The sequence below is a fragment of the Bos taurus genome, chromosome 17 (assembly GCF_002263795.3).
Source record: "Bos taurus isolate L1 Dominette 01449 registration number 42190680 breed Hereford chromosome 17, ARS-UCD2.0, whole genome shotgun sequence".
Taxonomy (NCBI): domain Eukaryota; kingdom Metazoa; phylum Chordata; class Mammalia; order Artiodactyla; family Bovidae; genus Bos; species Bos taurus.
This window is the reverse complement of record NC_037344.1, coordinates 60,060,145-60,087,826: the sequence shown is the minus strand read 5'-3', so window position 1 is coordinate 60,087,826 and position 27,682 is coordinate 60,060,145. Positions and strand designations below refer to the sequence as shown.

General features: G+C 50.6%; 1 long non-coding RNA gene across 1 annotated transcript; it reads left to right on the top strand.

Annotated features, from left to right (window-relative positions):
- The first annotated feature begins 71 nt into the window (after nt 1-71).
- On the top strand, nt 72-27,298 carry LOC107133302 (uncharacterized). Its single transcript, XR_009491086.1, has 3 exons — nt 72-5,989; nt 23,677-23,770; nt 25,253-27,298. It is a non-coding gene; the product is annotated as an uncharacterized lncRNA (long non-coding RNA).
- Nucleotides 27,299-27,682: the final 384 nt, after the last annotated feature.

Here is a 27,682-nt window from a genome sequence, read left to right as displayed (position 1 = left end):
CTGCTGTGGGCTGCGGGGAGCCGGAGGCCTCTTGATTGGCTCTTTGACGCTTTCGGACCAATTGTGTTGCTGCATAGGCGTGGTTTTCACAGGTCGAGTGCTGGGGGATAGAGCCGAGTTATAAAAAGAAGGTGTCGGAAACTGTAACGTCGCAGCGCCGCAACGGTACTACTGCCTGTCCTGTGAATATGTCAACATGATCAGAGGGAGGGCGGGGAGCCACTGGGGAGCGCGCGCACCGAGTCGCCTCTAGGTGGCTTATCGAGAGATCGCAGCAGCCCCGGAGCTCGCTCTCTTGCTCGCTCGCTCTGGCTCAGTCCATGTCTGAAATGCCTCAGTCATCCAGCCCGGGATCGAGGGAGGAGGCTGGGCAGGAGGGAACACGAGGGAGGGAGGCGGGAGCTAGCGAGCTTGGCCAGGAAGGCGGAGAGCGCGCCGGGCGCCGGGCAGGGGCGCTCGCCTCTCGCGCGCTCGGCTCGCTTCTCCGGCCGCCGCGGGCGTTTCTCTCTCCCGCTCACCCTTTTAACTCGGCTCCGGGCGAGCGGAGCGGACGGCCCCGGCTCCCGTGAGCTGCCATCCGGCCGCCGGGCGCCACGGAGAGGCGAACGCCGCCGTCTCCAGGCTTGTGCGCGCTCTCCAGCCCCACGTGGAGCCAAGCTCTTCCCGGCCGCCGCTCAAGGGCTCCCGAGCTCGGGTATTTCTCGTTGCCGGTCTGCCCGGGCAGCAGGGCTCGCGCGCGGGCTCCCGAGCACGCGGGTGCGGCCAGATCTCAGCCCACGCGAGGGGGCTCTCTCCCCACCGCGCCCCACCCGAAACTATGCGCGGAGACCCAAACACCCCCAGCACATTTGTACGCGAACACGCGGCAGTCCACTAGGACTCAGCCACCCGCGGAAACCATATACACGCAAACACTGACCCAGCCTGCGCTGTAGCCCCGGGTCTGCGCTCAACTCACTCCGGAGGCGGATTCGGGCTTTTTTCAAATGGATTTACCAGCCCTTTTAGATAGATCTCGTCTTCCATTTGGACTCGGGCTCCCGGTTTTCCACCTGAATGTGTGTGAGAGCAGAGAGGGTATCTGAACAAAGTGAGCACAGCGAGGGACTAGGTTCTGGGCCTGTCCGCGTCCAGCCGTCGCCCTCCCCTCGGCGGTAGGCAGGGTGAGGAGCTGCTGGAATGGGGTGGGCGAGCTGGTGGGCGGAGGTGCTCCAGGCCCGTTATCTTCTCCAGGCTTCGCAATTATCTCTTGGTGCCTCAGTTCTTTTCTCCACCCAGAGACTTATCTCGCCAGAAGTCGGGGGTGAATTTGTAAAACAAATCGTGAAACGCCCCCACCCCAGAGGCGAGGTGACTGGCTCCAGTTCAGGTGTGTGTGTGGGGGTGGGGGGTGCTCAGCAAGGGTGAAGGGGAGGGACGCAACAGGATCTTATCCATCAGACGTGTCGCCGAATTGGTAACTGTTACCGCAGGTCCCTGTCCGGGTCAGACCCACATTTCCCAATTCTAGGGGCCATCGCTGCTTAGATGGAGGGACGTCTTGGGGACAGTATTCTATTACCCTTCCTAAGCTGGGAACTTTCTCCAATGGAACCAAGAAAGGACGAATTGCGGGGCCTAGGGGGTTAAGAACTCCCAGGCTCGGGTTGTTCTGTGTGTGTGACTGTGTGTAGGTAACCAGCAGAGCCCTCTCTTACATTTTGCCTCGTGTACCCCCTAAACCCTCAGCTTCCAGACTCCGAAGTAGGAGCAAGTGGGGGTGGGGGGGTGGGGAAAAATGCAGTTCCATTGTGGGCCAACCGCGCGGAGATAGGGGCGGAACTTTTGAGGCGACGAGATTTTTCCAGCCTCGCATTTTTGACGCACATGGTTAAGAGCGCTTGGCGCCAGCGCTAAGAATTCCCTGAAGTCACCAGAGAGAATAAGAGTGGTTCTGCGAACTCCATCTGGCTTGCCATCTCGCCCCTTTCTCTCCCTTTAGGTCTGTCTTTCTCCTGGCCGGTCTCTCGGTCTCTCTCTGCGGTGGTGGAGCAAGAGCGGCGGGGGTCAGGGTGTCGGCTCAAGATGCCCCCTCCCGCGTCTCTGGCGGCCCGACCCCAGAGGGTGCGAGAAGCCCAGGCCTTTCCCCTTCTGACACCGACCACCGAGGTCACCTCAGGGTTTTCACCAGTCTCCGGAGGCTGAAACCCGCCCTTCCCCCACTCTGCTGGCCGCCGGAGCCTGGGGCCGCACCGCTGTGCTTCCAGCAGCGGCCCCAAACCCGGGGTCTGGTTTTGCCTGCACTCGCCGGCCAATCTCTGCTCCAACGCACCGAAGAGAAGGAAAGTAATTCTGCAAGCACGAGATGACCCCCAACACACATCCACATCCACCCAATCGGTGTTCTAAGCGTCCAGATGCCCAGGAAGAGAGACATTTTACTCGGTCGTCCGCATGCTGGCCTCGCTTCGGTTTTGGACTGTGGGAGGGGAGCTTGCTGATTTCACTTGTAAATATCTCAACTTGCCTTTGGCCTCAACGGTGGAGGTGGACTTAACCACGATTTCGGCCCCTTCTCTCACGTGCCTGTTTTTGCCCATAGCTCCACCTTAACCCTGGGGTCACCCCAGTTGCCACTCCTGACCCCCCATTGCCACTCCAGCGCTCCAGAGAGGAAGGCGGGAGAGGAAAGTTTGTGGGGTTCTGAACCGAAAATGTCGACATCTTGCTAATGGTCTGCAAACTTCCGCCAATTATGACTGACCTCCCAGACTCGGCCCCAGGAGGCTCGTATTATGCAGGGAGGCCGCAGTAACTGGGGATCAAAAGCGGGAAGGTGCGAACTCCTCTTTGTCTCTGCGGGGCCGCCGCGCCCCCCTCCCGGTGGGTGATAAACCCACTCTGGCGCCGGCCGTGCGCTGGGTGATTAATTTGCGAACAAACAAAAGCGGCCTGGTGGTCACTGCATTCGGGTTAAACATTGGCTAGCGCGTTCCGAAGACTTGTGCCATGCCTGGCGGCTGGGACAACTCGCAGACCAGCGCGCCACGGGTCCGGGCTTTTAGGCTGTAGCCGAGGGCTCTACCATGGTTATTTTTCCCCTCCTCCATGCAGACCCCTTCGATCTTCTCGGTCTCTCTCCCCGCCTCACGTTCAACAAAAGACAGACGGAGAAATACTGGAGCAGCCTAGCCTGACCCTGGGCAGAGCCTGAGAAACGGTGCTTTAAAAGAGCGGGAAAAGGGGGCCAAAATTTGAATCCAAGAGGAGGCGCCGAACTTCTGGTGTCCCTACAATATTCCTCCATCTATATTGCAAAGAGTATTCACCTAATTGTAGGCCTGATTTTTTTTTTTTTTTAATTCTCTCCAAATCTGGGATGTCTGAAGTGTTTAAGGTGAAGAATAGTATGAATGAGGATTTTAAAGTGGGCAAGGGGCGAGGAGGAGCCTCAGAATAAATGTTATATGTGCACACGCGCGCACACACGCACGCGCACGCAACCAAATCTTCTATCCCCAGGTCAGGCCACGCAAGAGGCAGAGAAGCCCCCTTTGCCGAAGAATCCCCCCCAGGAAGCCTTTGCAGCTCCCACTTTTCCCTAGGGCATCGTCTGCCTCCCACTCTAAAGGGGGGCCGATCGACCCTTTTGTGACCGAATGGTGTTTATCTGGAGTTTACAAAACCCGGGGGAGGGGTGCGGTGGGGTGGAAGGAGAAAGGATGGTGGATAGGCGGGGTCGTTTACTTTGGCAAGTTTGCTGTAAATATTCTTTTCAGCATGTGTGAGGTCTGGCGAGGGACTATTACACGCTTATTCCCCCTTAAACTTTCGCCCACCGTTTGCTGCGCGGAGCTGTTTTTCAATCCGAGGTGTCGCTGAACTGGGAACTCTGTTGACATAAGGACATCCAGGGGTTTCTCCGGGAGGGTCTGGGGCCTAATTAAGAAGTTTACTAAGGAGGTCGGTCAAAACGTAAACTTTCTCTGGGGAGGGGCTTTCTGGGTAGAGACAGCTCCCTGTTTCTGGCCAGTGCCCCTGCCCATGGGATCCCAGGCTCTTTTGATATTGACAGACGTTGAAACTGACTAGGTGTCTGCTTCAGGACTCCCATAGTCCTTTGCGTTCAATTCCCCAAACCCTGGAGGTGATTTTTTTTAGCGGGCACCTCAGGGAGGCAGCTCCCCCAAGGTGAGGGCCTAGGTTAAGTTCCTCTAGCAGATAGCAGCCAGCACCCTCCTTTCCACATTAGCACCCCTGTGCTACCCCAAACCCTGACTCTTTCACACGCAGCTCTGAAGTCAAAGGAGGACTTCACGGACCTGGGAGGCTTGGTTTTCCTCCTGGAGTTTCGTATCTTTCCCCGCCTTCCCCCTGCAAATTTGCTTTAAGAACCTAGTGCCTCTCAGGTCTGGAGGCTTCAGGATCAGTCTTTTTGATGGAGAGTCAGTTTCCCCATCTTTCTTTCCCTCCAGAGGTAGGCACAAGAGTCTTGGTTGGACCAGACAGGACACCCATTTCTGTTTCTGTTTCTCTTTCTTCTGCTTGGGCTGTCCTCTCTCTCTGTCCATGTCTTTCAAGATTCCATGACTGCAGATCTGTGTTTTTTATTCTGTTTTCTTCTACTTTCTCTTCTCTTCCTGGCGTCTATCTTGTTCTCGGCTTCTTTAACTCCTCAGCCTCTACCTCCCAGCCTTCACTTCTCTCATTATTTTTTTAAAAATTTTATTAACTACCTTTTCTGTTCGTTCTTCTTCTCTTCCCTTCCTATTTTCTCTGGCTTTCCTGGTCCTCTCTGGATTCTCTTCTGCCTTTCTATGTTTCTGTATTGCCTCTGTATCCACCCCCAACTCTTCCTCTTTTCCAGAAATCAAGACAGGCTGGAGTTAACCTCTCCCTGGGGTTCAAGCAGACACCTTCCCCTCATATTCCTGGCCTGGATGATAAGGTGTCCTCCAAGATAGAAGAATGTTGGGCCCATTTGTGTAGATTTGAAGTCTCGCTTTCTGCGTTTAGTATTCCCCAAACCACCCTTCGCCCAGGGCTGGCCTCTCACCTCTGTTCCAATGCTCCGATCTCCCATCCTTTCTCTCTCCCCCTCCTTTCCAAGGCAAGAGCCCAGGGTGAAGGGCACCATGGCAGGTTCTAAAGCCCCAGTTCCTAGCCTCTGTCTGGCCCCAGCAACACAGGTCTTTCCTGTAAGGCACATTTCCCTGTCCTCTGACAGCCCTCTAAATTATTGATCAGGGCGATTCAGTGCAAGAGCCTGAAGCATGTGTTTGTGTGTGTGTGTGTGTGTGTGAGTGAGAGAGAGAGAGAGAGAGAGGATTGTCAAAGTTGTCTAGCTTGGGGAAGCAGTATTTTTAGTACAGAGGTTCACTTTGGCGCCAGTTGGTTTATGCTGTTTCTAGAGCATCATTCGTTATATACTTAATCCATGCTTATCATACCTCCCTTTAATGTAAATATGTTTTTGGCAGAGGCAGAATGAAAAGATTTCACCCTCTGCATTATTCTTATTAGCACCCACCTTTCATCAAAGCAGATCGCTCTACAAAATGGCAAATTTGTAAACGGCCAATGATTTAGAGAAGTTGGAAGGGAAGCAAGGAGGGAAGGATGAAGGAAGTAGTGTGTGTGTGTCTGGGGAGCGTGCTTCTTATACATCTGTGAAAGGTTTTTCCCCTCTCTCTCTGTCAGGAAAAGGAACTAATTGTGGTTTCCTAATTTCAAACCAATCTACATCTTCAATACTCTCTTTGTGTGTTTTACCCCATTACTTAAAAAAAAAAAAAGAAAGAAACGCGAGATAATGCAATGGATATTTCATAGTCCAGTCGAAATGAGTTCACTGGGAAGAGGCTGGGAATTTTTCCTCTCATCTTATCTGATCCAGCATCTGCAAGGCGCAGAGCCAGAGCTGACTTCGGCCTCAGGCACGGGGCACTGTTGACCACCCAAAATCTTTCTTCTTTCAACATCCTCTTTCCAGATGTCTCAGTCGAGACAGGTAAGGGTGTCAATGGCACTTCAGCAATATGTCCTAAGAATGTAGCCTCAGGGAGTGGTGGGAATCTCGGGGACAGAATATTTCAAAGGGTGAAGGGAAATAGACCGATGTATTCTCCAGTCCCCAACTGCAGACTAGGGGTGTCCACTGACTGAACAGGAGCCCTTAATTCTGTGACTTTCTGCTTTTGCTACTGTCCATTATTTCTGGTGTTGTTGTTAGGTGCCCCGGGGTGGGGGGTAGTGGGGTCTTGCCCTTCGAGGGCAGACAAGGCGGAGGGAACAAGAGACTGCGTAAGTGAGAGGGCATGGCAAATCAGATAACTGCTACTACTGTGTGGGAAGTTGACAGGGCAAAGAAAGATCAGCTCCTCTAAAGCTGCTGAACTAAGTGTCCCCTAGTAGCCTCAGACACGTTTCCTCAATTTGAGCACAATATCCATTACTATTTCCCATACTGGGTTTCAATTAAAAAGGGTGAGAGCGGGGAGAGGGAAGGCAGGAGAGGAAGGGACCAGTGAGCACCCAAGTGTGTGTGTCTGTGTGTGTTTTTCCTCTTTTCTTTCCATTTCTTTCTTGGAGCCTCTCCACTGCTCCTCGACAGCCAGCCAATCTGCCTGTGTTCCTAAAGGTAATGCCTTCCTGTCTCCCAAATCGAGTAGGTGAAGAGACAGAAAAGGAGGTAACACCGACAGAATCTTTTGTCTCCAGGGAAGCCCGCAAAAGATATAGTTGTGTGTGTGGAGTGCCTTTGGGAAGGACTTTGCCTTGCCTGTGTAGGCATGGGGTTTCAGATATGGGAGGGATATAGGCACTGAAGGTTCCAGCCTTTTCTGTCATATTGGAAACTGATCAAATCCCTCCTTCCTTGTACAGTCTTATGGGCAACCTACCCTTTTGCGGTTCTAAGACACAGGGTGTTTAGCAGCTGGTTTCACCTGCTTCTCTGGTATGCCTGGCAGGTAGGGGGCTTGCTACCCCAGCTTCCAAAGCCAGGATTTGGGTTGTGGATGCAGGGTCCCAACTCTAGGCCTTAGCCCGGCTCTCACTCTCCCACCGAACACACCTCTCAGAATTTGGAATCAAGCACCAGCTCCTTTTCTGCGTCTGTGTTCTCTGATCACTGACCCTCTACCAGGGCCACTCAGATAACTGGCCACTAGCTGCACCTCTGTGTCTTAATTACCTGACAGTCTGGGGAACCTTTTCTCCATGTCAGTAATGACTAGAGACCTCAACAATGGGACCTCATTTTAAGTCAGAGATGTCTTGCTCCTGACCTAGTCATCCTGGCCCCCAAATAAGACATAAATCCTGCCCGAGTTTTTAGCATATCCAGGGAATGAACCAGTAGGAGCCAGAGCGACAGTTCTCTGGCTCTCAACCAGAGCTGAAGGCTTGGGTGACAGTTTTGGCCTTAGAGATGCGAAGAGCCTTTAAAACTCTCCAGCTTGGCCTTGGAATACAGAAGGGTTCCAGAAGTTTCTCTCTCTCTCTCTTTTTAACTTGCAAATTATCTTACTGTCCTTTATTAGGACATATAAGAACTAATGCAAATGTGATGAGAAATAGCTGTCAAGTTTGTAAAAGCAATTTTTTAACTCACTGTTATTCTCTTTTTGGATTTTCTTTCTTTTCTTTTTGTTTTTGAACTTTTAATTTTGTATTGGGGTAGAGCCGATGAGGTGTGAAGGACTGGGAAGCCTGGTGTGCTACAGTCCATGGGGTAGCAAAGAATCGGACACGACTGAGCAACTAAACAACAAGAGCTGATGAATACTCCTGTGACAGTCTCCGGTGAACAACAACGGGACTCAGCTATACAGAGGCATTCTCTTTCTTTTTAAATTTGTATTTCTGTTTTAGGGGAAGAAGAGAGAGCAAGGGAGCAGGGACACACACAGACATAGAAAGAGGGAATGTTTGGAATTATGAGAGAGCTTTCCTTAAGAGTTGCTTTTGCTGGCGCCCAGGCCTCGGTACGTTTCATCTCCAAGCCAAATACTAAAAATCCTTCTGGCGGGCGCTTGGGAGGGCAGACAGGAGCGGCCTTCCCGATCTAGGAACCAACCTGTCCCCCACGTTTCCTCCTGACGCCCTGTCCTCCTTGCGCTTGGGAAAGGAAAACTTCGGGCCCCAGGACGGAGGGGGAGAGAGTGACAACCTAGGGTTCCCCCTGTAAGGTGCTTTTGGGCGATGGTTTCCCCTCCCCTTCCCCCCAAGCGGGGGGTTTTCACCTACCGCCGCCCCTTCCCCTTCCCCTTACCCCGGTTCCAAATACGGAAGCTGGACGTGCTTCGCTGCGGCTCCAGGCCTCGCCTAGCGCGGTACCTGAAGACGCTCGCGGCCTTGGATTACGGGTGGAGGGGGCCCGGGGCTGCGATCTGGGGCCCCCCAACACCCGCAGCGGCAGGCGGGGAAGCACAGGGGTCCCGGACGAGGCTGGTCCGCCCGGGCCTCGGTGGCGACAAGGTCCTGCCAGGCACTGGCTCCCCGCGCGGGTTACCTGACTTTCCTCTGCGGCGGCCGGGGCGGGGCGAGTCGGCTTCCCGGGTGGGAGGGCGGCCTGCCTACCCCGCGGAACTCACAAATTCTCCCCAAAACTAAGATCGCGGGGATTCAGTTAGGAACCCCTCACCGCGCACCGCCCCCGCCCCCCGCCCCCCAACGTCCGATGTGTCTTTTTGCAGCCTGGATTCCTAACTCCCGCCCCACTCCCGTAGAAAAGGATTAATGGGGTGGGGGGGCGGGAATAGTAATGACCTTGGGAGGGGGCAGTAACAAGGAAAGAGTCGCGTAGCACTCTCTGTCTCTCAAAGGGGTGGAAAAACCATTGCAAGGGAGAGAGCCTCCTGGGAGAAAAACCGGGCTCGGAGAGAACCAGGCTGAGCCTGGTGAGATTTTCTGCGCGCAAAGGGAGGGTGGAGTGGAGGGAGCCATCTCCTCTCCCACCGCTGGGGTGTGTTTTTACATGTTTTCTCAGCAGCAAGTTCTATAAACAGGTCAGCCCTATGCTGCCAGGGATCTCTGGCTGCCAGTGTAGACGCCTCTCTTTCCCCCTCTCCCCCTCTGCAAGTCAAACGCGCAGGAGATGCGGGTGGGAGTCCGGGCCGGGGGAGGGGCACCACCTTCCACTTCTGACTTGGAGGGTATATCTGCTTTTGAAATAGCTTCTCTTGTCTTCAGAGGGTAAAATATGAGTTCCCAGCATGTCTGAGTCTGGTCTTCTGGTACCTCAAGCAAAATTTGGGGAGGGAAAGGAAGGGAGGCTGTTCTAATTACCTTTGAGCTGAGCGGGGGGTGGGGCGGGGGATTCTGTCTTTTCAGTCCGGTCCTGCTGGGGTGCCCCTGCGTATTATTAAACCCAGACGCTCCGTCCAGAACTTGGGGCCATGCGGAAAAGATTTACAATTAAGCCAATTGGGGCAGAATACAACCATCCAAAGTTTGCAGGTGTAAATAATGCCTTGCTTTTTTTGGCATTCCAAGCGACTTCATTTCAAAACCCACCCCCCTTCCACCCTACCCACCCATGGCTGGACTCTAGTTCTTTTAGGGGAGAGGGGGAGAGAGAGTAGCAGAGTTAGGATTTTTCTATTAGACAAGTTAAAATATGATGTTGCACTCACTTTTATGTCCCTGTATTAATGCCGTGGATAACCAGGACAGGCTCCTCTATTTCATTTCTCTGTCTAGAATTGAGAACTGTTGGAGTCAATGAAAGGCCTTTTGAGAGTGGGTTATGAATTCTTTCTTTTTTTTAAAGGAATGGAACAGATTTTTATATAAGATATTAGAGTTGGATTATTTTACAGATTTTTTTTTTAGTTGTAGAAATTTGAGTGAGAGAGGATAAGAAAAAAAAAAAAAAAGGAAATTGCCTTTAGTTGGCATATCAGAATACTGCCTGTCCCAAGCTGCATCTGGGGAAGAGGTGGTCTTTCAGACAGCAGAGCCAGATGCCTCCTAGAGCTTCAGTTTAGATCTTCCTAATATTTGGAGAAGGAAATGGCAACCCACTCCAGTACTCTTGCCTGGGAAATCCCATGAACAGAGGAGCCTGGTGGGGTAGAGTCCATGGTGTCCAAAAGAGTTGGACATGACTTAGGGACTAAACAACAACAGCGATTGGAGAGCTAGTTAAATGATGTATGGGCCCAACTTCAAGGCTACACTCCATTGCATTATTTAAACATAATAGAACGTGTGTGTGTGCTTCTAGGACGTTCTGTGTGGGTACAAGTGTGTATAGTGGGTAGCCCCACATAGGAAATGTGTAGCCCCAGATAGTAGCCCCAGATAGGAAAGGAAATCTCAGATTTAAAGATGCTTTGCAATCACACCTCACAGGCAGACTCCCATTTGATCAATATAGACAGAGTTAAATTTGTTTTGCTGCTACGCAGTTACTCCTTTTCTCTTGGAGCAATAGTCTGTTACAAATTACCGGGAAATTGGAGAATGTGTCCCCCACCCCAACTGTTGTTCAGTGTTTTCAGTCTTGCACTAACCCGCTCAATAATATATGTAATGTGTGTGTACACAGGCACTTTTCCAAAAAATTAGCGATAACATTCCAGCTGTATAAAGAGTGATGTTTTTTCTCCCTCTGCAAGTGGGACTCAGTCTGTGGCTGAGTTGCCACTCTGGAGACCTATTCCCTGGGGACTGACACCCCCGAGGATCTAGAAGTAGGAGGCTTTCCAGCCCAGGTTGCATGCAAAGGCAGGGAATCAAGGCGCCTGACTCCAGCCAGTATAAGGTCATAGGTGTAGAATTAGGAAGGCAGGACTTAACATGTCCGCAACAAAAAGAGAGAAAGCATCAACTCAGCCTGGGGTGAAACCCCTGAGCCGGCACAGGAAAAGTTTCTAAGCAGTGGTGGAACAAACACTATTTTTCGCCTCCTCTTTCCTTTCTTTTTTTTTTTTTTTTCCCCTCCTTGAAAGAACTTCCCTGTCCAGTGCATATGTTGGGCATAAATAAAGAGGGGGTGGTGGGGGTGGTGGTGATTATTGAACGCTGGGTGAACCTGAATCAGCCTTAAGCAATCGGGGTGTGTGTGAGGAGGGTAGAAGATAGACATGTCCTAATTTGGAGTGAGAGGGGGTGGATGGAGGAAGGGACCGACTCCAGCTTAGAAACCTCGATCCTTGCGGCTGGAGGGACTCGCCAGGAACCTCTGCCCAGGGTGCCCTTGCCGTCTCGCCGCTGGATGGCGCTGAGGGGAGACAGGCTGGCAGGCACTCGTCCTCCTGTGCCCCCGCAAGGCCTGAGCAAATTTCCGCCAATGCGTGGGGTTGGGACCGTGGTTTTGAGCCAGAGCAGTGACAGTCCTGATGCACCAGGAGGCGGGAGCTGTTTTTGGAGTCGGGGGTGGGAGAGGGTCACCCAGAGTCCCACCAGGTCTGGAAGCTGGACAAAGAGAGTATGGGCAAGAATGGGGGTGTGTGAAAAGATGGTTCTCAGGGCAAACTAGTGCCTCATTTCTTGGGTGTCACCTGTTTACCTAGAAAGGTGTGTGTGTAGACGGGGGAATGGTCTGGACAGGAGGTCAGCTAGATAGGTATGGAGATTTGCAAAGGGTACAGGCTTTGCAGAACCTCATTGTCCAGTGTCACATTTTGCAAAGGCCAATCTAATGGTCCCCCTCCCCCTGCCACAACCCCCTGTCCCCCTACCCAGGTATGCTCTGTCTAATTGGAGTGGCAGGCCTTCCCGGCTGGAATTGTATCTGGGATTGAGAATCTCAGGGCTGGGGTGCACTCCGATCTCAGGCTCCCTGGGGGCTGGCACGTTGTCAGACTGACCTGAGTCCTCATTTGGGAGTGTCTGTCTAAAGGCACTTACGACCTCAGGCTGGCTGTTCCGCAGCCAAAGGAGGAACTGCGGGCTACAATTTGGAGAAGAATAAATTCATGTCGAACTTACTAAGCACTTACTATGCACCAGGTACTGCGTTAGATGCTGCGATCTTGTCAAAAGTTACTTACAGAGCTAGAAAAAAAAAACACCTTAACCAAAGAAGTTAATCACTCCGGGTGTGTGTTTGTGTGTGAGTCACTCAGTCGTGTCTGACTCTTTTCGACCCCCTTTTGTTCACGGAGTTCTCCAGGCAAGAATACTGGAATGGGTTGCCATTCCCTTCTCCAGGGGATCTTCCCGACCCAGGGATTGAACGTGGGTCTCCTGCATTGCATGCAGCTTCTTCACCCTCTGAGCCACCAGGGAAGCCCAATCACTCTGGGTAAGAGTGTCTAATATCAGTTCTCCACCTTGAAAGCTCCTAGAGAGATAAGACTCCTCACGTCTCTAGCTCTGTTTGGGGGGTGCTCAATAAATCATCTTTCAATACAGGGACGAAAATGAATGAAGGAAAGGAAAGAAGTCAAACTAAAGGTGATTTTCTGTGCATATGAAAAATAAGTGATCACTTCAAAGAGCACTTTAAAAAAAAGCATCGAATTTGTAAGCTGTTCCCCCAAACAGATCCTGACATGAGAGTGAAAAGATGGTAGTGGGAAGAGAAATTGGGTGTAATGGATAGAAACATCCACTTGGTCATTCCACAAAATACTGACTGAGACTTCTCTGCCAAGCACAGGAGACACGGGTGAAAACATGGGTCTTCACCAGCTTGATGCTTATGGTCCTGAGTTTTGGTCACTATGGTTTAAAAAAAAAATAGAGATCATTCCCATTTTAAAGATCAGGAAAGTTGAGGCCGAGGAGAGATAGTGTCGGGAGAGAACTCAAGGTCTTAAAGCAGGAAGGCTGAACTAAAGTTGGCCTCAGCTCTTCTGTGCTCTAGGGAGGCAGAAGGCTGGATGATTTTTGCTCCTGGGGAGTGTGGGGGCCCTGGGAACCCCAGCGGTGCTGACAAGTCACCTCGGGCTGGCTTGGGGGGACGACAGAAGTTTATACCCTGATGAGGTTGCAAAGACCACCCCAGCTCTGCTTGTCCCACCTTCAACCTTGGGACTATGATGAGGGATCTAACCTCCGAACCTCCCATCCATCGTTTCCCCGTTTAGCGCGTTCACCTAGCCTAGGACGGAGCAGCTCTGCTGCTTTTTACAGACCAGAATTTGTGGGACAGAAAGCTAGGGAGTCTCGTCCAAGGTCGCCTGGCTAAAGAATGACAGTAAAGAAGACTTTACGACGACCCCTCCCTGCCAGGGTTTTAGGAGTCTGTCCAAACCCCTCTCCTCATTAGTACCCCAATGCCCTGTGCGGTCGGGGCACCTGCGGTGGGTTCATCAAGTGTTGGTTGATTGAATAAACTTAGTTCTTATTTGGTTCCTTTGTTTTAAAAATTGCACAAACCAAAAAAATGGATCAGTGATCGAATAAAAGGGAGTGGATTGAGAAGCTCATTCCCCTGACTGGCTGCCTGGCGGTGGGACAGCCTTGGGTCACCGGTGAGCCCTGGCAGCGGTAAGGTCACTTTCCACCAGCTTTACAAAGACGGTTGTGATTTCCTTCAGTCTATATTTTCGTCCTAGACTTCGTTGGGGTGATCGATGGAGGAGACAAGCTGACCCACCGTGAGGTCAATACAATCGATGCAGTCCTCCATGGACGACCTCTCAGAAACCGCTCCAGTGGCTGCGTGCTGGGTTCCACCCAAAAGCTTTCGGGATTTCAGATTTCTTACTCCCGTGCTGAAGTTACCGCACTGGAAGGAGGATGGGGGTAGGTGGGCAGGAAGAAGCCTCCAGCCTCACCTGAGGGAGTCTCTGGGAACTGCGGGTCGGGAGAATCTCTGCTCCCAGGCAGCCGGCCACGCTCTCAGCAAAGTCTGGTAAATTTCGTTCCGGAGCTTCCCGGCCTTGGAATCAGACACCCTCCAACTTTTCCCAGTGGGTCGGCTGTCCTTAGCCCTCGGTTCCTCATCTGCGAAATGGGTTTGTTACGAAATACTGTTTATTGAAGAGAATGTCTGTGAAATCCCCTTGGAGGATGATTATGTTCTAAGACCTTTCCCATACTTTGGCTCACCGAATACAACACTCTGAGGAGGCGGGCGTCTTTCATGGATCACTGTTTCCCAGATGAGAAACTGAGGCATGCAGAGAGATAGAGACTTGACCGAGCTTGGACAGCTGGTGAGCCCCTCCTGGAGCTGAGATTCACCCTAGGGAGGGTCTAACTCCTCATCTGGCTTTCAACAAGGTCACAGGTGCCGCCTTCGCGTGCACACATACACACACACAGTAGGTACACAAGGGCGATCTTTTTCTTTGCCCTTTAGGGAGCACACATTCCATGGAACCCTTTCCCAAGCACATCTCTAAATTGCTTTGATCCGTAGGTCTCTTCCTTCTGGAAACAAATGCAGTGGTGGTGGTGGTGGGTGGGGGGGAATGTTCGAGTCTGACAAATCTTCTTAAACTCGGAAATCCAGAGCTTTCAAGACATTTTTTTTTTTTTTTTTTGTACGAAGGAAGGAGGGGTACGTGTGTGTATGTAGAATCAATATGGGCCAGACAGCCCTTCACAAAGGGACTCCAGGCGGGCGCCTCGGCCGCACGGCCCCCGCCCCACCGCCCGCGGCGAATTAATTGGGCCCTGAAAGAAGGGGCAACGTAGCTTCCAGTTAATTAGTCAAGAAATGAATCAAGCCCCAGCGGCCTGGCAAAGGCCCCTGGGGCGCGGGTTTTGTGCAAGTCAAATCGGTCGGTGGGGCGCTCCCCTTTGGGTCGGGTGGGGCGCAGCGGGGAACTAGGCTTGGGCGCCTCTGGCTGCCCCGCGCCCGGCGCCTTGTACCCCGCGCCCCAGAGCAGGCTCCCGCGCTCCCTCGGGCTCTCGCTTTCATCATCTGTTTCCTTTTTCCTGACTCCCTCCGTCCGCCTCTCCTTTTCCTTCGTCTTTGCCGTAGCCCCTTCTCCCAGAACTTTGCTCGCGGTTTTCCATCCCGTCTCCCTGCTGCGTCTGGCTCCAAGCTCTCCGTTTTGGGGCATCTTCCTCTAAAGCCCCTGCCTCCGCCTAGCACATCTGGGGCTGGGTGGTCAGGGAATGGTGCCTGGGATGTGGAGAAACCCGAACTTAGGGGACACAGGGTGGAAATGAGCCCTGGCTTTGGAGCCCTGAGGCCTGCTGTGTGTTCCTAGGTACACAGTCTTCATCCTTCAACCTAGGATCCAGGTCCCCGGCTCTGGTTAGGAGAACCCTCTGAGATAATGCAGGGCTTTGAAAGGGTTTTATAACCCATGACCCGTGTCCCCAGGCGATGAGGACTTAGAATTGAGGCACACCTGCCACACATAAGCAGCTGTTGAGCTCCAGCAGTGTGTTTTCCTTACTTTGTTCCTCCACTCCTCCTCCAGTCACTCTGGGTAACCCAGGCAGCCAAGATCCCGGGTGTTTTCCATCAAAGCAGCTCTGCTGGAGAGGAGGAAGGGGAGACACAAATCGTTAAACTCAGTTATTTCAAGGTCTTTTTGTGCCATGTACCAGCGGTCTCTCCTGAACTAAAGGGACGGAACTGGGGGCTCAGAGATGTGGACTGATCCTCCTGGAGTCACACAGCAAAGGGGAGGCAAGGCTGAGACTTTCACCCTCAAACACGCGTTCGGTGCCTTGACTCGGTGCTGCCCTTTGAGAACGCAAAGAGCTCAGGGATCCTCAAAGGTCCTGCTGGCCTGACCTCGGCTCCGAACATTTATGTACAGGAAGAGGTTCGCTAGAATCACCTTGCCTCCTCCAGCTTGGAGCTAAGGCCCGAATCTCTCTCCAATTCTGCATTTCTTTCCGGTCTGTCTTTGTCTTTCGAGCTCAGTCTCTACTTTAGTCTCCCACCCACCAGTCTTTCTCTCTCCCCCTCGACCTGCCTTCGAATGCACAGGGCTGAGGTCAGAATCTCTCCCACTTTCTTCCAAATATCTAGGTAGTTGCTCACATCTCGCGGCTTGGAGCGGGGTTGACACCCATCTGCCGCGAACCGCCAGGATCGGAGCCACAGATGCAGACTCGCAGACTCGATTAAATTCCATGCCCTTGCGTCTCTGCCGCCCGGCCCCCATCCCCAGGCCCTCCCCAAGCCGCATCCACCCGGTCCTAGGAGAGACCCCAGCGGATGATTCGATGAACGCCTCAGTTCCACACAGGAGCCCCGAACCGCGTTTTTTTCTTTCTTCCTTTGCTTGCTATTGACCGACTTTGGCTTCGCTCAAGGCCCCGAGGTGCCTGCGCCGCGCTTGGCTTTGCTTCCTGCCTCTCGAGGCAAGCCGGGGACTGCGGTTTCCGCTCGCCAAGTCCCTGCCAGGCGCGCGCGCAGGGGCTTGGCGAGCTTGGCGCGCGCGTTTGGCGCACACTGCTTTGGGCCTCAGTTTCCCCGCCCCTTTCGGATCATACAAGCGCGAGACGAAACGGCTGGGACTGGAGGCATGGCCAGCGGATTGGGTGGTGGCGGGCACCGCAGTTTCTGTGTGTGGAGTGGAGTTAAGCCTGGAATCACGGCCGCCGCGCCTTCCCTGTTCCTCCTCTCCGCGGACTATTACCCACCTCCACGACCCCAGTCTCCCTCAAGTATCACCAGCAGCCTGGTGGAGCTCGGTTGGCGGCGTAGGGATGCTGGCTACCTCAAGGCGAGGGCGAGCCAGCAGGTGCGGGCAGGGCTGGTTCCCTGCAGTTGCCGGCTCCACAGTCATGACTGGTGGCCTTGGGTACATAGGCGGCCTCGGTCAAGCCTCGTTCCATCAAAGTGTTGGCACACACCTCCTACTGAGCTTTAAAAGGGGGCCTATTAGAGCCTTGGAACTTTGGAAGAGTCCCCTAACTCTTCTGAGCCTCAGTTGCCTCCTCTGAAAAATGGGGACGATAGGTCCTGCTGCGGAGGACGAAGGCAAGGAGTAAATGAGACCTCTTGTGTACATCACTCAGTCTAACCCCTGGCACATAGTAAGTGCTCATTAAGCATTAGCTGTTTGGGCACCCTAATCTCTCTGTCTCTATATATCATATAGCTATTTTGATAAAATAGATACACTTAGTATCTACTTAGTATATATGCATTTACTAAATGTATAGACTCAGTGCATACTTAGCATATAACGTGGGTGTGTGCTCAGTCACTTCAGTCCTGTCCGGCTCTTTGCCACTCCATGGAGTGTAGCCTGTCAGGCTCCTCTGTCCTTGGGATTTTTCCTGCAAGGGTACTGGAGTGCATTGCCATGCGCTCCTTCTCAGAATCTTCCCAACCCAGGGATCGAACCCCTGTCTCCTGCGTTGCAGGCAGATTCTTTACTACTGAGCCACCAGGGAAGCCCAGTATATCACATATACACTAAAAATATATGCTATGTATGTCTAGAGTATCTTTAAGAGATATTCTTCTTTTCTTAGACCACTACCGAGCATATATTAGGCCCTTTCTCTATTAGCATTGCTTTACCCAGTTCTTTAAAAAAAATTTTTTTTTTTTTGGCTACACGACATGGCATGCATAACCTTAGTTCCTCCATCAGGGGTCCAATCCGTGCTTCCTGCTTTGGGAGTGTGGAGTCTTAACCACTGGACTGCCAGGGAAGTCCCTCTTACCTAGTTCTGTTTACATCTCAGCCTGAAGCCCCATTCCTTGTCCTCACCCAAGTTGATCCTGTAGTGATCAAGCCTCCCACTCTAGGCTTCATGCCACTGCAGGCTACTTTCTGGAATCCCAGGATCTCAGAACTGCAAGTGACTCCAGAAAGTGTGTTCCCTTCTTGTCCTTGCACGGGAGTTCAGGCCCCAGAGGGGCTTGGAGACCAGGTTCCAATGCCTTTTCAGCCCCAACCATCTCCATCTCCTGACAGGAGAAAAAAGTGTCTCTATCTATCTCTTGGGATCTATTGAGGGAAAAGCACTTGTGGAAAATAAAAGAATATGGTTGGGTGCCTGGAGCATCCTTGGGCAGAGACCCCAGGGCCGAGAGCTCTGTAAATGAGGAGATGCCTATGTGTGACCTGGGATGGAAGGGGTGCTGGGCCCCTGCGAGGGTTCCTTGATGCCTCCTGGCTCTCAGCACAGCTGTGTGTGGCTGACTCTACTCTCAGGCCCAGACTGCAGCTGCCCGATTGCTGATCATCAGCAGGAGACCACAGTCCCCTTCCTCGGTCCTCTAGGACATGCTGAGACCGCTTCTTTTCAGCCTGAGAGTGAATGGCGTGGTCGGGAAGAGAGAGATGAGAAAGGAGAGATGGTAAGATGGAAAAGGAGGATGACTGGGAGTGTGGGGAGAAGTGAGTGAGAGCAAGAGAGAGAAGGGACGCTTGGGGAGCAGGGAGGAAGGAGAAAACAGAGGGAGACAGACACCCACCCGGAGATGGACAGAAACACTTCATACCTGGAGAGACTGGGAGAGGCAGAGAGAGAGAGAGAAACTCAAGAGACAGAGAAGCAACTAAGAGGCGCAGAGAGGGGACAAAAGAAGGAAGGAGCTTGGGAAGGAATGTCCCAAAGGAGACAGAAGCGAGCTGGTAGGGAAATGACAGCCCAGGGAGGCCTCCGGCAGCCCAGCCACACCCCCGGCCCGCCCTCCCGACATGTTATTTAACTTGCCAGGAGATTATCTAGTACAGTATAAATGCCTCCATTAAATCATGATTGAACTCCTCCAACCGAACAATTCCCCAAGTAGCCTCCAGCCCTAGGGGAATATGGTTTTCAAAACCCCTCGAAGCATCAGATACCAGCAATTTAGGAGATAAATTATCATTCACTAGGGGTTTCCAGGGGCCCCCTTAAAGGCCTTTGGGGTGGGGGTGGGGGAGTGTGTGGCTAAGAGCCTCTGTCCATGCAGGAAAAGACACCGCATTTCTCTCTCGGCCATCGGATTTGCCTGGAAGCCTCTCTCCTCCCCCAGTGCACAGCCACCCAAACCCACAAGGAAGGTTGGGCCCGTAGGGTCCAAAGTTGGCCAAGAAGACGAAACATTCTGCCAGAGTCCTCCAGATTCCCAGAGTGCATTGGGCGAGATGGAGAGGGGCTGTGCACGCAGTTTCTTAGCTGCTCCCTCTGGAGAGGGATGGATGGAGTGGTGATGGAGAATGTCCCCAGCGACACCTGGGAAAGCAGACTTTCATTCAACCAGGTGGGGGGAGGGGGGAGCGGTGAGAGACAAGGAGAAGGGTTAGATACTGGAGAAAAGCCTGGTTTAAGGCAAAGTCTCCCTACTTCTGCGTCTCATCACTCCAACTAGTTGACCAAATAAAGTAGGGCTCATCTTCCCTCTCACCCCATGGGTCTTCCTCACTGGTCTCCCAGTGTGCTGAGAAAGGTATTTTCAAAGGTAGCAAATAAAAAGATTTCCTTTTTATTCCTCTTCCTCCCAGTGCTTCCACCTCCTCTCCTTGCAAGGCTTGTTTGTTTTGCTTTAACAAACAGCTTATAGAGTTTGCTTTAAAGGAGCACTTAAAAAAAAAAATTGTACCCCTAGGGCAGGCCAAGTGTTAACTGCTTGGGTGTGTGTGACTGTGTGTGTGTGTGCTTAGGCCTCCTGAGTGGGCTTGTAGTTATAAAGGGGACCTGTTTCAGGTGCAGAAAGCTGGGAGAGGGGAGTGGCAAGGAATGCCTGGACAGATTTACACCTGTCCTTACAGCTGCCATCGACAACACTTACAGCCTCCAGAAATGACCCTTGGTGCCGACTTGTCTGGAAGCCATCAGGGTTAGTTTTGAAGCAGGAGTCTTCAAGTGGACCAGAGGGTAAAGCTCTGCCCAGCCCCTCCCAGCCCATCTTCCCTGTTGCTGTCTTCAAGTGCTGCCCCTTCCCCTCCTGCCCACCAGCCCCCTCACCCCTCCCCTGCTTTCTCAGTTTCCTCTGTCAGACACATATCATCATTTGACTTTCTGATCCCTTGGTGCTACCGTCTAACGAGGGCGGGGCAGGGTGCAGAGCTTGCAGCCAGCTCATCGTGGCCAGCCCCCTGCTTCCCCACAAGGAGCTGGGTCTGGCCCCAGGAATCTGCGCAGGGGGGTGGGGTGGGGATTCCTGACTCTACCTTCCAGCCAGTTTCTGCCCCCTGCCACCAGCCCCACCCCAGCCCACCGGCCAGACAGTTTGAGCGACTGACTGATAATATCCAGACGCCTCTGGAATCCCGCTTGCAGTCCTCCCAGTGCTGCTCGGCCTGGTCTGCAGAAGTGGGGGCAGTGGGCAGCAGGCATTCAGCCGTGACACTTGTTGCCACCTCTCAGAGGCCGCTGAAAGGCCCACTCAGCCGGGCCCTTCAGGACGGGGGACCCTGGAGCCAGGGCACTCAGAAGACATGTTTGACACCCATGCTGGGAACTTTGAGTCCAGTCCCCAACTTTCTCTGGCTGGCCCTGGCCCTGAAGAGGTCTAGGAGGCCGAGAGGGGGGCAGATCACAGGCCATCGGGGTCGGGGGCGGGCAGCGCTGGGCGGAGGGGTGGGGAAGTCCAGCACTTTGCCTGAGAAGTAGCAGGCACTGGGCAAGTACCCAGCCTTGAGTCCCTCACTGGCAAAACTGGGAGGGGTGGAGGAGGGAGATGTGAGAGCATTTTCATGTTTATATATCCTGGTCTCACTTTCACAATGATTTCCTTAACATATATTTCAAGCATCTTCTCACTTTTTTGGAGGGGGGGGCCATGCTGTGTGGCTGGTGAAATCTCAGTTCCCCAACCAAGGATTGATCCCAGACCCTCTGCTGTGAAAGCTTAGAGTCTGAAACCACCCAACCACCAGGGAAATCTCCATCTGCTGACTTTTTTGAAACACCTATCTTGTCGAAATTGAAACCTTTATCTGGGTACCGTAAGTCAAACTCAAGTCTCACTTCCCAGGAGTAGAATGAAAGTGGTGAGTTGTGGAAAGAAAACAATATGACAAGGCTCCGAGCAGGGCTAATTGTTAGAAGGGTGATCGAGACAGGTAGGTGGGTGCTCATTTGGGGCTGGACTTAGTCTGAAGGTCCAAAAAAGAACTGAAGTGGGGCAGTGGGGAGGGACCTCCCTGCTGATCCAATGGCTAAGAATTTTCACTTTGACTTCAAGGGGCACGGGTTCGATCCCTGGTAGGGGAACTAGGATCTTGCGTGCCACAAGGCACAGCTGAAAAAATAAAACAAAGGAATTGAAAGGGGACTGGCTCTTCTTCTGGGACATTTAGTCCCATTTAATGCCACTTTCAGCACCCTCCCTTGTACCCTTTTGACATTTTGGAGATGACCACTCTGTGCGCTCTCCTAGCACTTTTTAATGGCACCGAAAGCCAAAGCAGTCTTCTGCTCTGATTTGGGGTTTCTGATTCTGCCGTTCCATGAGCCTCAGGATCATGGTTCAAGCCCTCCCTTCGTTTTCTCCATCACCACTAACGGCTTCACCACCTTTCTGGGCCATGGACTCCTTGGGCAATCTTGTGAAGCCTATGGATACTGCCTCAGAATTCTTTTTTTTTTTTTTACAAGAGATGGGATAACAATTTTGAAGAAAAGAAATATTAAAAATATAAAAGTATCAGGACTTCCCTGGCGGTCCAGTGGCTAAGACTCCACACTTCCAGTGCAGGGGGTTTGGGTTTGATCCCTGGTCAGGGAATTAGATCCCACAAGCCGAAAGCAAGAGTTTGCATGCTGCAACTGAAGTCCCACATGCTGCAATTAAAGAAACTGCATAAGATCCCATGTGCTCCAACTAAGACACAGTACATCCAAAAAGAAAAACATAGTAATATATGTGTACCAAATTCATTAAATCAGACAATCTAGCCATGGTCCTGATACTGTGTATTTGAAATCAGGATGAGCAAAAGAATATTTGGGGGTCTCAGTCATGCCTGTAATATGGTTATGAAAATACCTGTGATTGCTATTGGACCATATCACAGCCAGTGCGAGTCCTCCTGGGGGTGGTCACCTGGATTCACAATGGAAGAAAATACTAATTTCAGTAAGTCATCCAAGTTCACAGATCCTGGAATTCTCTCTAGGGATACCCCTGGAAGAGTTCATTGGAGAACCCCTGAAGTGCAGAGGGAATAAATTGGGCTCTTGGTCTCTGTGAGGGACAGAAGGAGGTTCTCATGGGAAACAGGCCAGCTTTGAGAGCTGATGCAATCGCCAGATACCACAAGCTCGGGCAGAAAGGAAAGGCATTATCAACAACATTTCAAGGAATATTTCTCAATAGGCCCAGAGGCGAGAGAGAGGTCTGGCTTGGGACGGTTTGTCTCAGAGAGGGGAATTTTCTCCCCAAAGAGGCCACTGTCAGTGTCCCCATCGTAACACACCCACGCTCCGCCTCTGGGGTGATGTTCTGGGCAACTCTGTAACCTTCAAAACGTCTGCTTTCCTACCTACTTAACGGATCGCTGCCTTTCCCCCTCCACCAACACTGTAATACCCGCACAGCTACCTTGCCCCAAAGGATTTGTGGACAGGTCTGACCTTAACATCGGGTAACCCCTTCATAAATGTTAAGACACAGGACTGGTGCATTTTCTGCCTTTAGACAAAGCACTTAGTCAAACCTCTGTGATCAGGGAAGGGAAGTTGCAAATGGCCCCAGGACGGTACTTGTTACCGTCCTTGGCGAAATACAGTTTAAAGAACTCAGAGTTTCTCGGACAAGTACTTGGAGGCCTGTTAGGGGATAACCACAAACCGGAATGCTGGAAACCGTCAAAACACCCTCACGTAAATTGAGTGTAGCTTAACACTGAACAATGTAACCTCAGCAGATCCTGGGGTCCCAGCAAAAGGAGAACAAAAGCATTTATGGACCAGCTACTCTGCGCAAGACCTGTGTTCTGTTCTTGGCTTGTGTTACCTGAAGGTCTCATTACCAGGTCTAATATTCATTCATTCAACTCATTCCTTCAGTTAGCAAATATTTACCAAGGGTCCACTATGTATGTGTCTCAGGCTAAGGATATAGCAGCAGCCAAGCACATAAAATTGTCCCTGAGGACCTTCTAACAGGACAGCAAATAATGAGAAACAAAAACAGGGAAAATAAATGTCTGGTAGTGAGAAATCAAATGAAAAACAAACAAAAAATCAGAAAAAGGAGTTGTGAGTGGGGGATGGGGGCTTCATTTTTATTTTAGTTATTTATTAAAAAAAAAAAATTATCCATGACATGCAGCATGTGGAAAATGAGATCTTAATTCTCCAACCAGGGATCAAACCCATGGCCCTGCATTGGAAGTGCAGAGTCTTAACCACTGTCAGGGAAAGTCCTTATTATATTTTACTTCTTTTTTAAAATTTTATTTTATTCTTAATTGGAGGATAGTTACAATATTGTGATGGTTTCTGCCATACATCAACGTGAATTAACCACATTTTACTTTTTATTTACTTTTCTTTTTTTGGCTGCAATACGAGGCATGCGGGATCTTAGTTCCTTGAACAGGGATCAAATCTGTGCCTCCCTGCAGTGGAAGTTCAGAGTCCTAATCACTGGACCACCAGGAAAAGTCCTGGGGGCTTCATTTTAAAGGAAGTATGAGAGAGAAGACAGGTGTGGGAGACCCAGCTTTAACTGAACACCTGGTGTATCCTGGATTCTGAGCCGGGCACCCTCTATCCGTCATCTCCATCATTCTAGGTCTTTCTTATTTTCATCCCTGTTTTATTGTTGGGGAAGGTGAGGCTCAGAGAGGTTAAGTGACTCACGAAGGCCTGCCTATTGCAGAGTTAGAATTTGAACCCAGGACTCAATTGCTCTTTCTTCTATCTCAGGCTGCCTCAGACACATTCCCGGGAAGACAGAAGAAAGGAAGAAACAGGAAGGTCATGGAGGAGTGGCAGAAGACCAATGAGTAAACTTGACCCTGTGAGTCCTCAGCTCTGTTTTCTAAGACTGGGGAAACTGAGGCCCAGACAAGACAAGTAATTGTCCAAGGTCACAGAGGAAAAAAAAAAAATCCCAATAGCTACATGACTTGGCTCATCAGCACCTGTTCTTTTCTTGGGATCATATGGCAAGTCACTTTGGCGGTCTGGGCCTCAGTTTACTTATCTGTAAAATGGAGCCAAATAGATCAATCACCTGCAGTTGATCAACAAGAAAGACAAGATCCCTCAGGAGAGATAATTTATCCTAATACTTGGCACAGAATTGATAAGCAATAAGTATTAGATTTTTTCACTCTTTCTCAACCAACCTGATCCTTGGCACCATTTGGTCCAGAGTAGAGGGTCAAATATCTACCTGTTTTTGTGGTCTGAGTTAGTGATCTCTAAACTTATATATATATATTTAAAATTTTTATTGGAGGATAATTGCTTTACAGTATTGCGCTGGTTTCTGTCATACAGCAACGTGAATCAGTCACAGGGATACACATATCCCCCACCTCTGGAACCTCCCTCGCATCTCCCACCCCATCTCACCTCGCTAGCTTGTCACAGAGCACCGGGTTTGAGCTTCCTGTGTCATATAGCAAATTTCCACTGGCTATCTATTTTATATACGGTAACGTATATGTTTCCATGCTACTCTCTCAGTGTGTCCCGCCTTCTCCTTCCCTCGCTGTGTCCAGAAGTCTGTTCCCTATTGTCTGTGTCTCCTTTGCTGCCCTGCAAATAGGTTCATCAGTATCTTTCTAGATCCCATACACATGCATCCAAATATTTTTAATGAAAATTTTCCAACATAAAAGAATAGAGAGACTACAGCAGGAATTCCCAAATACCCACCACCAGTTCAATAATGATCAACTCATGGCCCGTCTTGTTTCATTGATATACTCTCCCTGGATTGTTTTAATGCAAATGCAGACAGTATATCATTTCATTTCTAAATACTTCAGTATGCAGCTCCAAAACACAAGAATAAAAAAATTTTAAAAACGGCCACAAGACTGTTATCACACACGGACCCCATAAGCAATCACTGACAGGTTATTGTGAAATAACCTGTTAGTACTCAGTGTTGCCCGACCATCTCCATTCTCCTTATTTTATCGCAGTTGGATGGTTGCCGTTGGGTTCCAGTTGGGTCTACACTGATTTTGATTTTATACCTCTTACATCCACTTCCCATTTTTTCCCCTGAAAAAAATTGTAAATGGAAATAATGGACTCATTCTGGCTCCTACCGTTTGTCCACCCATAGACTCATTCTTACATTTCTCTGTCCCCTGTATTTCCTATAGACTAGTGGGTTGCACAGAGTCGGACACGACTGAAGCTACTTAGCAGCAGTGGGTAGAAAGAGATGTTTGGTGAGCTTCAGAGTTGAATCTTTTGGCAAATCTGCTTCATGGATGACAGTATGTACTTCTGCTTTTACTATTTATTTATTTTTGGCCAGGGTGCGTGGCTTGCAGGATCTCCCTGACCAGGGACTGAACTGTGCCCTCCTCCGTGGACGTGCAGAGCCCTAACCGCTGGACAGCCAGGGCACTCCTGGTGGTGTGTACTTCTACCAAAAGACTCACAAAATTGCTTGTATTTCTTCTTGGTTTGTGAGCAGCTGCTGAAGACCATTTTCGGCGTGGATCCATCATTTCTTTAAGGGTTTGCACAACAGTGATATTTCGTGTCTTTCATTTCATCTTCATTATGTGAAATACTCCCAAATTTCTCAAGAGGACACCACATCACTAAACGCTAAGGTTTGAGCAGACATCGTCCACTATCTACATTTTCACGCTTTTCAGTGATAAACCTCTTCGACTGAATTTGACATATGTTATATCACTGAACTGCACTCAACTGGAAATTAAAAGAGATAACCTTTGAAAACAAATGTGCCTAGAATTTCTTCCTGCAGTCAGTGGTCAGTCCATTCCTAATCCGGGGGCTGTGGGCAACTTTGTCGGGAATTTCTTTTCTTTCCCTTTTAAAAATTTTTATTGGAATACGGTTGATTTACAATGCTGTGTTCGTTTCAGGTGTAAGGAATTTATTTCTGCATTCAGTCAGGAAATTCAATTTGCCTCTTGCAAACAAAATGAAAAAGGAGCCTGTGAAGCTCTCTGAAAATGTTGATCGATCCGTGGGACCCTCCCCCCACCCCCCATCTCCCCCTACTTTTCACCAGCGCTGGGAGAAGGGAAGGTCGGTTTGGGAGAATCCTGAGCAGAGAAGGTTTACAAACTGGAAGCTGCTTTAGGGAAAAGTGCATTGTTTCTGCTTTCATTTTTCATGTCAAAGTCCTCACGCCATCAGAGCACACAGGAGACTTTAAACAAACCACATTGCCCCCAGGTCTGCTTCTTGAAGGAGGGGATTTACTCTTTACCCCTCCCCCTGACGAGTGTTAACAGCAGAATTAAGGCTGGGGAATCTGGCAGGGGCTCGCTTGCAGCAGGGAAGGTGTGTCTGGGCTTTTTTGCAAGGCATTAATCACTTGTTTATAGAGGGGGAAGGAAAAAAAAAAAAAACAGAAGGAAGACAGTGGGGGCTGTTCCCTATTTTGGGTTCCCTTCCAGGCAAACCCTCTCATGGCCACAAGTGAAAGTCGATCAGTCGTGTCCGACCCTTTGAGATCCCATGGACGATACATACAGTCCATGGAGTTCTCCAGGCCAGAATACTGCAGTGGGTAGCCTTTCCCTTCTCCAGGGAACCTTCCCAACTCAGGGATTGAACCCAGGTCTCCCGCATTGCAGGCAGATTCTTTACCAGCTGAGCCACCAGGGAAGTCCACGAATACAGGAGTGGGTAGCCTATCCTTTCTCCAGGGGATCTTCCTGATCCAGGAATCAAACCGGGGTCTCCTGTACTGCAGGCGAATTCTCTAGCAGCTGAGCCTCCAGGGAAGCCCTTGCACCCGCCCTCCGTTCTCCGGCGACTGGCTCAGCTGGTCTTGGTCCTGGGGTCCAGGTTGATCCCCTGGGGAGGTGAGCATGGAGGTGTATCAGTGGTGAGGGCCGGGCTGCCCAACGCGTGCAGAGCTGCAGGCCTGAACTACCTTTAAGTATTTAGAGTCTCACCCCCACCTCCCCACACACGTATACCCCTTTTCAAATGTACGTCAAATCACCATATTTCCCAAGTTGACTCTCCATACCCATGTTCTGAAAACAAAAACAAGAACACTGTTATTTTCACATAAATATTTACCTAAAGACACTGGTTTTCTGTGCGGAATTGAACTTGGAAACCAGAACTGGAGGTGAATCTACTTTCAACTGTAAACTGGAACTGTGTCATCTATGGATGTATTCGTTACAAAAGGGCACATTTTTTTTTTTTGTTTGTTTGTTTTTCCTGATAAAAAATTTTAAATATGTTTATGGGATAAATATGAAATCTAGAGAAAAACTTAGTAACAAACTCTAATAATAATCACTTTCCTTTGTCACCCCCCATACATATTCTTAGAATAAATAAAAGTATTGTTTTCTTTTGAGTGGGTTTGTTTGTATATGTGCGGGCCTTCATGCGTGCTCAGTTGCGTCTGGCTCTTTGCGACCCCATGGACTATAGCCCACCAGGCTCCTCTGTCCATGGGATTCTCCAGGCAAGAATACTGGAGTGGGTTGCCATTTCCTTCTCCAGGGGATCTTCCCAAACCAGGGATCAAACCCACGTATCCTGCGTCTCCTGCATTGGCGGGCGGATTCTTTATCATTGAGCCACCTGAGAAGCCTTGTGTGTATATGTACAGGGTGTCAAATCTAGGAGGTACAAAACGGGAGAGTGAAAAGTAATATTCTTTCCCATAACTCTCTCCATAACTCTATTTCCTCTCCTCATAAGTCACCATGGTAACAACATGTATCTGAGTGATTAA